The 13,384-nt window shown below is 43.3% G+C and overlaps 1 protein-coding gene across 1 annotated transcript in view; it reads left to right on the forward strand.

Annotated features, from left to right (window-relative positions):
- The window catches only part of LOC144683192 (dedicator of cytokinesis protein 11-like), a 285,806-nt gene that overhangs the window by 57,222 nt on the left and 215,200 nt on the right, over positions 1 to 13,384 (forward strand). The window lies entirely within an intron of this gene.

Here is a 13,384-nt window from a genome sequence, read left to right on the forward strand (position 1 = left end):
AGGCAAAAGTACCCCAGATACAACTTGAAATAGAACAATGTTGTGACTTATAATGGAAGTACAAAATGCTGCTGCTTGTGTCTCAATATTGGCAGGTTAAGTCCAGAAAGCCTTCCGTTATGTCTTTCCAGTTTCTTAAATGTATTGGGACCAGTCTGCCGTAACGGTCTTGTTAGACAAGAGCAGTGTTTCTTGCTTTCTGTGAACTGACACACATTGTCTTCTGTTTGGAAGCATTTGCTGAGATCAGCACAAAATGTTTGCATTCTTGATTTTTGTTACTGTGCATCCAATTTTTAATATGTTCTGTGAGGAAATTTGGTTAAAGATAATCCTAGGTAGCAGCAAAGATAGTAATGGTACTGTAGAAAGGCTGAGGTGGTTTGGCACCTTTGAAGCTCCATTCTGGACTGTTGTGTAGTTACTATCCAAATGGTGTTCTGATGATTTCCAGTATAAAGCATTCATAAGGATTCATGAACCAAAGATTGACACAACTTAAAATCTCTTTCTCATGTGAGAATATCCTTTTTCACTTCTTAGAAAGAATAACAAGTGCGGTGTTTTTTAAAAAATTCATTCATGGGATGTTAAGGCTGACATTTATTGCCCCATTATTCACTAATTGTTAATTGGATCCCAAGCCAGAGGGTGAAGTATGAAACTAGATACAAATTAATTTCTTGACAGTTGGTTTATCTACAGAGTGCAGCATTACATAGATCTGCCTCCTACCTACTAACACGCAATGTCCCAGCAGTTTTTCTTTTTAAGTGCTCAAGGTACGTAATAAATCAAAGCCCTTCACTTGTGTATCCTTAACCTTGGTAATGCAATTAACATTAACACTATTTGTCTTTGAGAAGGTGGCGATGAGCCACCTCCCTGAGTATAACTGAGTGGCTTGCTAGGCTGTTTCGGCAGCAACTAAAGGTCATCCACATTGCTATGGATCTGGAGTTACATGTAGGTCAGACTGGGTAAGAACATTACTAAACGCGATGGTATTGACCATAATCTGATAGTCCCCATTACTGAGACTAGCTTTTTATTCCAAATTTATTTAATTAACTAAATTTAAATTCCCCATTTGGGGTGATAGGATTTGAACTCATGTCCTTGGATCGTTAGTTCAGATCTCCAGATTACTACATATGTAACATAATCACTATGACACCATACCAAAGGTAATGAACTTAACGAAGCAAGGAGAGGAATGGGAACTTAGCAAGAAGGTAATGATTGTTTATTCTTGGAGCTGATGTAGCAGCTGTGAATGGGGCAGAAAGGCTCAGTGATCGTGGAACGTTCACTCAAAGCCTGTGGAAAGCAGAGTGGAACAAACTTCTTGGCATAAGTTTAACTAAATGGAGAGTCGAGTGATGCTTTCAGTCATTCTGGCACCAGCTCTGAGGGATTGTGTTTTGTGGATGGCTCGGTTACTATTTATGTAGTTGCCGAGCATATTCTGAGGTTCATCTAATTATTTGAGAATCTCCACTGGGGAGATCAGTGATGGTTAAATTGGATAGCAACCTCTAATATGGAATACACAGTCTGCCAAAGGCAGACGAACTGCTGTTGGTTATAATTGTATCCGTCTATCCAATCAGTAGTTTAGGTTGGGGCAGGAAGGTGAACTGTGGATGGGAGGGGTTCAGGGTGTTTCCCTGAAAATATGTTTGATCCTAATTTTAAAATTCCTATTTGAAAATGGACCTTTTGAAGTTGTTTTGCTTGGTCTAAAAGACCATAAGTCCATAAGACATAGGAGCAGAAATTAGGCCACTCGGCCCATCGAGTCTGCTCCACCATTCAATCATGGCTGATAAGTTTCTCAACCCCATTCTCCCGCCTTTTCCCCGTAACCTTTGATCCCCTTACCAATAAAGAACCTATCTATCTCGGTCTTAAATACACTCAATGACCTGGCCTCCACAGCCTTCTGTGGAATGAATTCCATAGATTCACCACTTTCTGGCTAAAGAAGTTTCTCCTCATCTCTGTTCTAAAAGGTCTTCCCTTTACTCTGAGGCTGTGCCCTCAGGTCCTAGTCTCTCCTACTAATAGAAACATCTTCCCCACGTCCACTCTATCCAGGCCTTTCAGTATTCTGTAAGTTTCAATCAGATCCCCCCTCATCCTTCTAAACTCCATCGAGTACAGACCCAGAGTCCTCAAACGTTCCTCATATGTTAAGCCTTTCATTCCTGAGATCGTTCTCGTGAACCTCCTCTGGACTCTCTCCAGGGCCAGAACATCCTTCCTGAGAAACGGGGCCCAAAATTACTCACAATATTCTAAATGTGGTCTGACCAGAGCCTTATAAAGCCTCAGCAGCACATTGCTGCTTTTATATTCTAGTCCTCTCGAAATAAATGCCAACATTGCATTTGCCTTCCTAACTACCGACTCAACCTGCAAGTTAACCTTAAGAGAATCCTGGTCTAGGACTCCCAAGTCCCTTTGCACTCCAGATTTCTGAATTCTCTCCCCATTTAGAAAATAGTCTATGCCTCTATTCTTCCTACCAAAGTGCATGACCTCACACTTTCCCACGTTGTATTCCATCTGCCACTTCTTTGCCCATTCTCCTAACCTGTCCAAATCCTTCTGCAGCCTCCCTGCCTCCTCAATACTACCTGTCCCTCCACATTTCTTTGTATCATCTGCAAATTTAGCCAGGATGCCCTCAGTTCCTTCATCTAGATCATTAATGTATAAAGTGAAAAGTTGTGGTCCCAACACTGACCCCTAGCGGAACTCCACTAGTCACCGGCCGCCATCCTGAGAAGGACCCCCTTATCCCCACTCTCTGCCTCCTGCCAGACAGCCAATTTTCTATCCATGCTAGTACCTTGCCTCTAACACCATGGGCTCTTATCTTACTGAGCAGCCTCCTGTACAGCACCTTGTCAAAGGTGTTCTGGAAGTCCAAGTAGATAACATCAATCGGCTCTCCTTTGTCTAACCTACTCGTTACCTCCTCAAAGAATTCTAACAGATTTGTCAGGCATGACCTCCCCTTGATGAAACTATGCTGACTTTGCCCTATTTTATCATGCACTTCCAAGTATTCTGAAATCTCATCCTTAATAATGGACTTTAAAATCTTACCAACGACCGAGGTCAGGCTAATCGGCCTGTAATTTCCTGTCTTTTGCCTCACTCCCTTCTTAAACAGGGGGGTTACGTTAGCGATTTTCCAGTCCTCTGGGACCCTCCCTGACTCCAGTGATTCCTGAAAGATCACCAATAACGCCTCCACTATCTCTTCAGCTATCTCCTTCAGAACTCTGGGGTGTAATCCATCTGATCCAGGTGCTTTATCCACCTTCGGACCTTTCAGTTTTCCTAGCACCTTCTCCTTGGTAATGGCCATCATACTCACCTCTTCCCCCCGACTCTCTTGAACTTTGGGGATGTCACTCGTGTCTTCCACTGTGAAGACTGACGCAAAGTACCTATTCAAAAGTCTGGCAAGTTGTATCCAAACACTTCCTGAACAATCTTCCCTATGTCTCTGTATAGGTCTCTCTTACCAAGACTGCCATCCTACCTAACAAACATTCACTCCCTCCACCACCAATGCATAGTGGCAGCAGAGTATAACCATCTACAAGATGCACTGCAGGAACTCACCAAGCCTCCTTAGACAGCACCTTCCAAACCCACGACCACTACCATCTAGAAGAACAAGGGTAGCAGACAGATGGGAACATCACCACGTGGAAGTTCCCTTCCAAGCCACTCACCATCCTGACGTGGAAATATATCGCCATTTCTTCACTGTCTTTGAGTAAAAATCCTGGAACTCCCTTCTTAACAGCACTGTGGGTGTACCTACACCACATGGACTGCAGTGGTTCAAGAAGGCAGCTCACCACCACCTTCTCGAGGGCAATTAGGGATGAGCAATAAATGCTGGCCTAGCCAGCAACACTCACATCCCATGAATGAATAATAAAATAATAACGTCTCTTGTCTCCACCTTCCCTCAGTTTACCTGCTGCTAGGTTGTTTAAAACCAACAAACACCAACAGCCTATATATCCTGGCGGGTATCGCTCCCCCTGATATAAGAAGAGCGGTAGCCAGCAAGAAAGAGCGACTCCGTCAAACATAAGATGAGAGGCACCCTCTACATGGTCATACACCTACACCTAGCTGCCTAAAATCAAGGAAGAGCTTCATGAACAGTGTTGTTCCATTACAATCAACCCTATCTGAAGCCCGCATCGCCTTGTGGAAAGACCGGCTCGCCAGTCTCGAACAACCCCCAGCGATGGAAATTCTACCGGATGAAAGCCTTCCCCCAGGAGCTAATTGCAACTGGGTAACCTGGAAGTGCCTTAACAGACTTAGGACTGGTGTAGGTCGTTCAAAGATATTAATAAGCAAATGGGGATATACAACCAGCCCGACAACTTGTGAATGTGGAACTGAGCCACAGGCTATGCAACATCTCCTGCAATGCCTATCGCTAGAGGAACCCTATTGCACTGTTGCAGATCTTGCCGAATTCAACAACAAGGCGCAAAAATGTGTCCAGTTCTGGCTGGGCCATGTATAGACTGTCCATGGACATGCTAAGAAGAAGACCTGCTGCTGAAATGTTATTCCATGCTTCTGTGGTGCTTTTAGACTCAACTATTCCGCAGCTCTCCTGACCGGTCTCCTATCTTCCACCCTCCATGGCTTGTCCAATGTTCTGCTGCCCATATCCTAACTCGATCCAAATTCCTTTCACCTATCAATCCTGTGCTTGTTGACCTACACTGACTCCCTGTTCATCAACCCCGCAAATTTAGAATCATTATCTTTGTGTTCAAATCCCTCCATGGCCTCTCTATCTCTATCATATCCTCCAGCCTTTCAACTCTCAGATCTTTTTGTTCCTCCATTCCTTTTTTTTTATATTCAGTCATGGGATGTGGGTGTTGCTGGCAAGGCCATCATTTATTGCCCATCCCTAATTGCCGATTGAGATGGTGTGGTGAGCTGCATGTGGTGTAGGACAGTGATGCTACGGAGGGAGTTCCAGGATTTTGACAGTGAAGGAACGGCGATATATTTCCAAGTTAGGATGGTGTGTGGCTTAGAGAGGAACTTCCAGATGGTGGTGTTCCCATGTATCTGCTGCCCTTGTCCTTCTAGATGGTAGCAGTCGTGGGTTTGGAAGGTGCTGTTGAAGGAACCTTGGTGAGTTCCTGCAGCATACCTATTAGTACACACTGCTACTGTGCATCAGTGGTTGAGGGAGTGAATATTTGTGGATGGGATGCCAATCAAGTGGACTGCATTGTCCTTGATGGTATCCAGCTTCTTGAGTGTTGTTGGAGCTGCACTCATCCAGGCAAGTAGAGAGTATTCCATCACATTCCTGACTTGTGCATTGTAAATGGTGGACAGGCTTTGGGGAGTCAGGAGATGAGTTACTCACTGCAGGATTCCTAGCTTCTGACCTGCTCTTGTAGCCACAGTATTTATATGGCTAGTCCAGTTGTTTGTGGTCAATGCTAACCCCCAGGATGTTGATAGTAGGGGATTCAGTAATGCTAATGCCATTGAATGTCAAGGGGCGATGGTTAGGTTCTCTCCTGTTGGAGACGGTCATTGCCTGGCACTTGTGTGCCGTGAATGTTACTTGCTACTTGTCAGCCCAAGCCTGGAAATTGTCCAGGTCTTGCTGCGTTTGGACATGGACTGCTTCAGTATCTAAGGAGTCGCAAATGGTGTTGAGCATTGTGTAATCATCATCCAACATCCCCACTTCTAACCTTATGATGGAAGGAAGGTCATTGATGAAGCAGCTGAAGATGGTTGGGCTGAGGACACTACCCTGAGGAGCTCCTGCAGCCTTGATTTTCCTTACCCTACCATTGGCTGCCATACTTACAGCTGCCTAGACCCGAAGCTCTGGAATTAGCCCTTCAACCACTTCCCCTCTCTCTTCTCCTTTAAAATATTCCCTAAAATGCATCTCTTCAATGAAATTTTTGGCCTCTTACCTTAATGTCTCCTCCTTTGACGCGGTGTTGGTTTTTTGTCTGGTTACATTGCTGTGAAGCACCTTGAGGAATTTTAATATGTTAAAGGCACTATATAAATGGAAGTTCTTGTGTCCAGTCCAAATTATGACAGGAAAAGTGGTTACTTTGCTTCAAAGTTCTCCTCTGAATGGCTTCCCCATTGCCAAAGTATTATTAATATCAAAATGACATGGAGTTGCCAACTCTGTTTATTGGCTCTTTCTCCCCATTGTCCTGGTCATTAAATGTAATCTACGATTAACCAGGAGGTCCTTGCAAGTTTGAGTGTTGTTAATGGTGCCCTTTAAAATGAAGCTTGAAACATGAAAAATAAACTAACAGTGTATACGCTCTCTTGTCTTCTGGAACAATCCATGGGCTTGGTCCAGGAAATCACTGATAATTCAATGGTTAAGTAAAAATATAAAGGTACTGATATTCATATGTTTCTTAAAATAGACTTGAGCAGTTACTTCCTGTGGTGATACAAACTGAAGGTATGATTTGGATTAGAAATTATTCTCTCAAATTAAAACTGACCTTTTTAATTCAGTAAAAATCGTTAATCTGATAAATTACTGACATTTCTAATGTCAAATGTCTGGAAATACTTCGTAGCCGTCAGATTTTTGTGTAACAGAGATTAGAAAGTTGAGGCTACATTCTTCTTCTCTCTGTTTCTTTCTAACATCAAAGTGTTTTTGACGAACAGTGATTGTCTTATTTTATTCCCCACCTTTTCACAAAGCGGTGTCCTCTTCTAGTGCCCACCATTTGATAGTCAGATGCTTCTGCCCATGTCGATCTGAAACAAAGTCATTGAGATGGTGCCCAAGAGTAGCAAGGAACTCATTGCCCCTCCAGCTTTCCTGTCAGAAAAACAGTATTAAATAAGATTGCGATTCATTCCCAGACAGTACTGAGGACTCCATTTAGTGATTAAACAACTGAGTCTGTAGATGACTGCTGGAATGAACAGTATCTGGACTATATATACAGATCCATGCAGGCTCTCAAAGCAACCCTTCCTTGCAAACAGTTGTTATGTTTTTGTGAAGTTTCCATTGCTCTTCTCTTATTTAGTTCCTCATCTTGATGATGCTCAGTTCCACAGTTCCACTTGTCTTTTTTTTTAAAGGAGTCCAGCACAGTCCTAAAAAAAAGTAGATCTGCCTTTGTATGGCATATGGAAACAGTTATTTTTTATTTACTCTATCAAGACCTTTCATGATTTTGAACACCAATTAAACCTCCCCTTAACTTTTTCTGTTTCAAGGAGAACAAGCCCTCCAGTCTCTCCACATAACAGAACTCTTAAGTCCCTGCTGCTATTCTCATAAATCTCCGCTGCACCCTCTTGTAGGCCTAACCATCCTTTTCAATCCCAGGATCCCAATGCTTTTTTGACAGCCTCCTCAGTTTGCCCTTCTGCCTTCAAAGATTTGTATATGTACACCCTGAGTTATCTGTTACTGCATCTCCTTCAAAATTTGTACCATTTAGTATATATTTCCTCACCTCATTCTTCAGGAAAAAACTGCAACAGCTCACAATTCCCAGTGTTAAATTGCAATTGCCATGAGTTTACCAATTTGTCTATGTCCTCTCAAAGTCTGTCACTATTAAGGTTGCCAACGGTGATATAATTTATTCCTGGCAGTTTCATAACATAACTTGACCTTAGGTACCCAGCCGTTAGTCGGCCAACATATCCATCCTTGTCAAAATTTTGTCCATGACATCTTTTGGCAGTCTCTACCTATCACTGGCCCTCTATCCAGCTCTACTTATCCCACCCCCCTTAAACCAGCTTATATTTCACCTCTCTTCTATTGTTCCTTAGTTCTGTTGAAGAGTCATACGGACTCGAAACGTTAACTGTGTTCCTCTCCGCAGACGCTGTCAGACCTGCTGAGTTTTTCTAGGTATTTTTAATTTTGTTTTTGCTTTGGATTTCCAGCATCTGCAGTTTTTTGCTTTTATATCCATCCTTGTGACACACTGCCTTCCTATGCCAGTTGGGAAGCAGAAAGACTGATTACCCAATTGGATGATGCTTGATGGTCAGTCAAACAGCCTTTTACCCCCTTTTTCATTATTTTTATATCTGGTAAAGAGAAATTTTCAAAGAAATTTAAAAAAAATCTTTTTTAATGTCCTGATGATTTTTCTCCAGGGTTGCACACAGCAGTGTCCTGGAGATTGATCTCCAATTCCTGGAGACTCCAGGCATGTGCTGGAGGGTTGGTAACCCTCGTTACTATCCACCTCGCTGTTTACTACATTTCAGAGTTTCCTGTCATCTGCATATTTTGAAATTATGCCCTGTCTATCCAAGTCCTATTCATTAATATGTATCAAAAAGAACGGTGGTCCTAATACTGACCCCTAGGGAACACCGTACTGCCCTCGACTCTGAAAAACAGCATTTCACCACTGCTCCATGCTTCCTGTCTCAAAATCATGCTGCCGCTTTAATCATATGGGTTTAAGTTTTGCTTATTAGTCTGTTATGTGATGCTTTATCGAATGCCTTTTGAAAGCCCACATTCACAACTTTGACTGCACTACCTTCAACCCTCTGTATTACTTCATCAAAGAGCCCAATGAAACGCGAAGTGAACAAATCCACGCTGGCTTTCATTTATTCATCAAAATTTTTCTGAATGACAGTTAATTAAGCGTCAAATAATATGGAAAATGTTGCAGCTAACCTGTGCACACATTATCCCACAAACTGAACTGTGTTCATGACCAGGTAATCTGTTTTTTGCCGATGTTACTTGAAGGATAAACATTGGACAGGATCTTGTTCTTCCACCTGAGAGGAGATGATGCCTCAGGTTTAACGTTTTGCCTGAAAGACACCACCTCTGATAATGTAGCACTCCCTCACTATTACACTGGAATGTCAGCCCGGATTATGTGCTCAAGTCTCGGGAATGGGACTTGCATCCACAACTTTCAGACTCTGAGATGAGCATGTGACTGAGCAATGATTGATGCCTAATTATGATAATTATCATTCTTTTGTATCATTCTGACGTACTGACAGATAGATCTATTGGTGTTGAAGAACTTACAAAGATAACTCACAGGAAAAGATCCACTGATCTCACTAGCTTGTCCCATTAAAATTTTGATGTCATGTGCATCACAAGACAATCATTCCCGTCCTGGTCTTGAGGCATGTAATCTCTTGGGAAAGGGAAAAGATCTGGAAAATTCCCCTCTGATCTCTTTAGACAAGCAAAATTACTCCAGCAGATGATTATAGACCTAATTCCTGCCTCCTATGTAGGGTGATGTCTGTCCCAGCTAGAAACAGGTCCAGCTCCCTCTTGAAGGAATTTAGTGAATTATTGTTCTTCACACGAGCCACTAGCTTGACTGGTCCACTGTTCTCTGGAATAGAAGAACTACCTAGCATCTAAACCTAATATATCCTTACCTGGCCCCCCCCTAAACCAATCAGTTGAAGTAATTGGTCCACTTAAACGCAACTAGGCCCTTGATTATTTTGAGTACATAGACCCAGCTTGTTAAGACTATCTGGGTGTCAAAAATCTTTTAAACGGGGAATTATTAAGACCTAACCAAGGTTTTACATAAGAATGTTTTGAGTGGATTGCCCTGTAAATGCGCCCAAGAACACAGTTTATTTTGAGTTATTGGTCTTGAATGGTTTGAGGGTGATGTACTGTAATGCTCAGATCTCTTCGCCGCTGGCGTTAATTCCATTCCCCTTTGTGTGCATGTATATTCATTATGTGATCTCCCCAGGTGCATAACATTACACTTTTCTAAACACCATTTGCCAAATGGGCCCAATCATAAGGACATAAGAAATAGGAGCTAGATTAAGCCATTTGTCCCTTTGAGCTTGCTCTACCATTCAATAAGATCATGGCTGATCTTCTACCTTAACCTTACTTTCGTACACTATCCCCTATCCCCTGCTTCTTTTAGTATCCAAAAATCTACCAGTCTCCGTCTTGAATGTACAATGTATAACTCTCCCAACAGATCTAGATTTACTTGTAATAGTTCTGTACCCTCTGAGTTCCAACTGATGAACATAACTTTGCCTTGTCCATGAATTTGCAGATCATTTCCCCAACATCTACGTCTAAATCATTAATGAAAACAGCAAAAGGCAATGATCTTGATACCAGTCCTATCAGGACACCATGAGTAACATCTCCATGACCAGATCCAAATTCATTAATAACCACTTTCTGAGTACAGGCAATCAGCCACTTCTCAGTATACCACAGCAGATTATCACTAATTCCAGAAATAGTTAGGCAGGAACTTTGTTTAAAGTCTTTAGATCTCTACCATAGGGACAGTGAGTGTCTGGTAGGCCGAGCTAGTGGAGGTTAACGGCAACTAAGGGTAAATGTCATGGAAGTGACGTTATGTAATGATGGGGAGCTGAATGCAATAACTAAACCATTGTAACAAGTGTTGGCCACATTACTATTGAGCACAGCAACTGTAAGATGAGGGCTCCCATAGCCTTCAGATCACTGTCTAACGGTATCATTCTATCTAATAAATCTATAAGTGAAAGACTCTGTATCTAGAACTCTCATTTCTATCACAGAGACAATGACTACAAGCTTGTTTCTCCAACATATCTAAGACTTCCCCCTTGGCCTGTAACCCACACTAGCCCACATGTGGTGTTGTGTATCCTGGGTGTGTGACCCAGGGGTTAGATTGACTTTCACCCTGATGCTATCACTAACACAGGGAGGGTAGAAGGTGGTGGAATGAGTTTAAGGTGATGTGCACCATTTTTCCAAACTGACCTTGACCATGCAGTTAGTCGTTCAGTGAGATCCTGCGGAGTGGGAGGAGGGTCTTTTCAGCACAAGTGGCTAACTAAAGGGACACCTTAATAATTGTGAGGCAACTGGATGTCAACCATGCTCAGTTGTGTTCTTCTCTCTATGGTGAAGCCCACACTGCAGCAGATTTGTTCCCGGCTCATGGGTCTCATAACATTGAGATCCCAGCAAGTTTGGAGCTGCCGTTCATTTTGTGCCTTCTGCTATTGGCTGCAGTCAGAGACAGGGAGGGAGGTGGAATACCTCCAAGGGGCACGGCTGGTAGTGGCAGCCAACTCATGACTCCAAACCTCCATCCTCCCGGGTGAATGATCATGGCTGACAAGGGATCGTACAGTTAGTCTTTTTGTGCTACCAAAGTGATGGTCTCTCTATAGAGTTTTGAGGGCAGTGGAGACAAGCGCAGAAGTGTCCATGTGAGGCTTCTTGAACATGGCTGTCATCACCCTGGACAAGGAGCAATGTTCATTTGCACTCATGTATGAAAGGGAGGAACACCCATCTCTGGCCTTCCAGGATGTCCTTTACCTGAAAGAGGTGGGGGTGGGGAATGCCATGTCTAGACGAAGGCCAGGTGAAGGGCTTGGCACTGATCTGCTGGCTTTGAGCTTGAGGGAAACCTGTAAAGAACATGCTCATTAAATGTATCACATTAAATTGTTCACACATCCACTGAGGCATTGATGATGCAGGCTGCAGGCAACCCTGCCTTGGTAATGGCTCTCATCCAGATGAGGAGAAAGAGGGCCCATCGCTGGTTGGCACAGGGCCAGGAGGAGCAGGGGCCTGAGCAGCAAGAGGCAGCGGGGCCTCTATATGGTCAAGATGCTGGCGAACATGGAACACTGCAATGGCAAGTATTGGCTCGACCATGGGTGTATCACTGGCAGTGCTCTTATCTAGAGATGAGTGAAAGGCAATGCCGGAGGCATCCTCATGTGGTCAGGGTGTGGCTGCTCACATTTGTGAGCTTCTCCATTGGAGCTGTGACTATAAGGACCCTGGAGGAGTAGTGTGGAGCTCCTGGCCTGCAATGAATGAATGTCCATCTGGGTGCCATTTAAATATGATGCCAAGACCTTCGACCTCATCAGATAACGGCAGGAAGGGCAACTTTCCAGCTCACCACCACTCTATAGTCTCCAGAGCGGAAAATTCCACCCATAAACATTTATGATACTGAGTCGCAGCTTTTCAATCTTGACCATAGTTTGAATTGTCTCCTTGCAGTTGGTGAAAGTTGTAGCGTCAATTGAATAAATTAAAGCAAGACAGACATGAATAAGATCCAGATGATGTAAAACATAACTGCACAATCTAGCTGTGCTAAACAGTAACTCATGACAAGAAATCGGAACCGGAGAAGTGGTTCGTCAAACCGGCTCCACCATGCAATACAATCATGGGTGATCTTCAGCTTCATCTCCATTTTTCCACCCATTCCCCATATCCCTTGATTCCCTGAGAGATCAGAAATCTATCTATTCTCAGCCTTAAATATATTCAATGATGAAGCATCCACAACGCTTTGGGGTAGAGAATTCCAAAGATTCACAACTCTTTGAGTGAAGTAATTTCTCTCACCTCAGTTCTAAATGATGGGCCCCTTATCCTGAGCCCCCGTGATTTGGATTCCCCGACCTGGGGAAACAATGGGTGGAATTTTCCGCACCTGCCCACAGCCGCAATCTTCTGGTCCTGCCACAAGGCAATGAACTTCTGGCTGGGGCGCCACCTCACCCATGGCGGGTGAGGTATCTACTTTTCCAAGCCCCTTCAGCATCTTGAATGTTTCAATGAGATCACCTCTCATTCTTCTAAACTCCAGAGAGCTCTCAGCTTCTCATCATCAATTTGATGAGCAGCGTAAAGAAAACTGACAGGTTTCTCCCACTATTGGTGGCTCTTATAGACATAATACAGTGTGACTCCACTTTCAAGTGTTAATGAATTGTTCTCTTTATCAAGATTAAGTAAGTTCATGTGAATAGAGCACCTTCAGGCACCCAGTGTCAGCAACAGGCTCTCCCAGTTCAGGTGCACCACAGAGCTTGGCAGATTAAAATTTTACTACCTCACCCTAACTACAGAATAGCACTTTTTCAATACCATACTGGCCACCCTGCTGGTCTCACCGAGTGGCTATGTTTATCTTCCAACAAGCTGGGGATCATTTTTGCACTGTAGATTTACGGCTCCAAGGAACTTGGTTGGGCCAGCCCAAATTCACCTAACAAGATCAAGAAGGGCAAGGAGTCCTTTATCCTCCAATCGGGGCAAGATTTGAACCCTGACCCAGAAGTGAAATCATAATGTGCTGTGCTTAACCCAGAGCACTGCCCTCCCTCTCATCAATAATTGCATTGTAATGCATTTGCCATTTTATAATTGTGTTTTTGTGGTTATACAGGGGAGAGGTGAGGCAACTCCTCTTGGCAATGTTAATAATTCCAGCATATTTCCATAGAAACCAACCACACATACCTCTTAAGAAAG

Source organism: Cetorhinus maximus, chromosome 8 (genome assembly GCF_964194155.1).
Source record: "Cetorhinus maximus chromosome 8, sCetMax3.hap1.1, whole genome shotgun sequence".
NCBI lineage: Eukaryota > Metazoa > Chordata > Chondrichthyes > Lamniformes > Cetorhinidae > Cetorhinus > Cetorhinus maximus.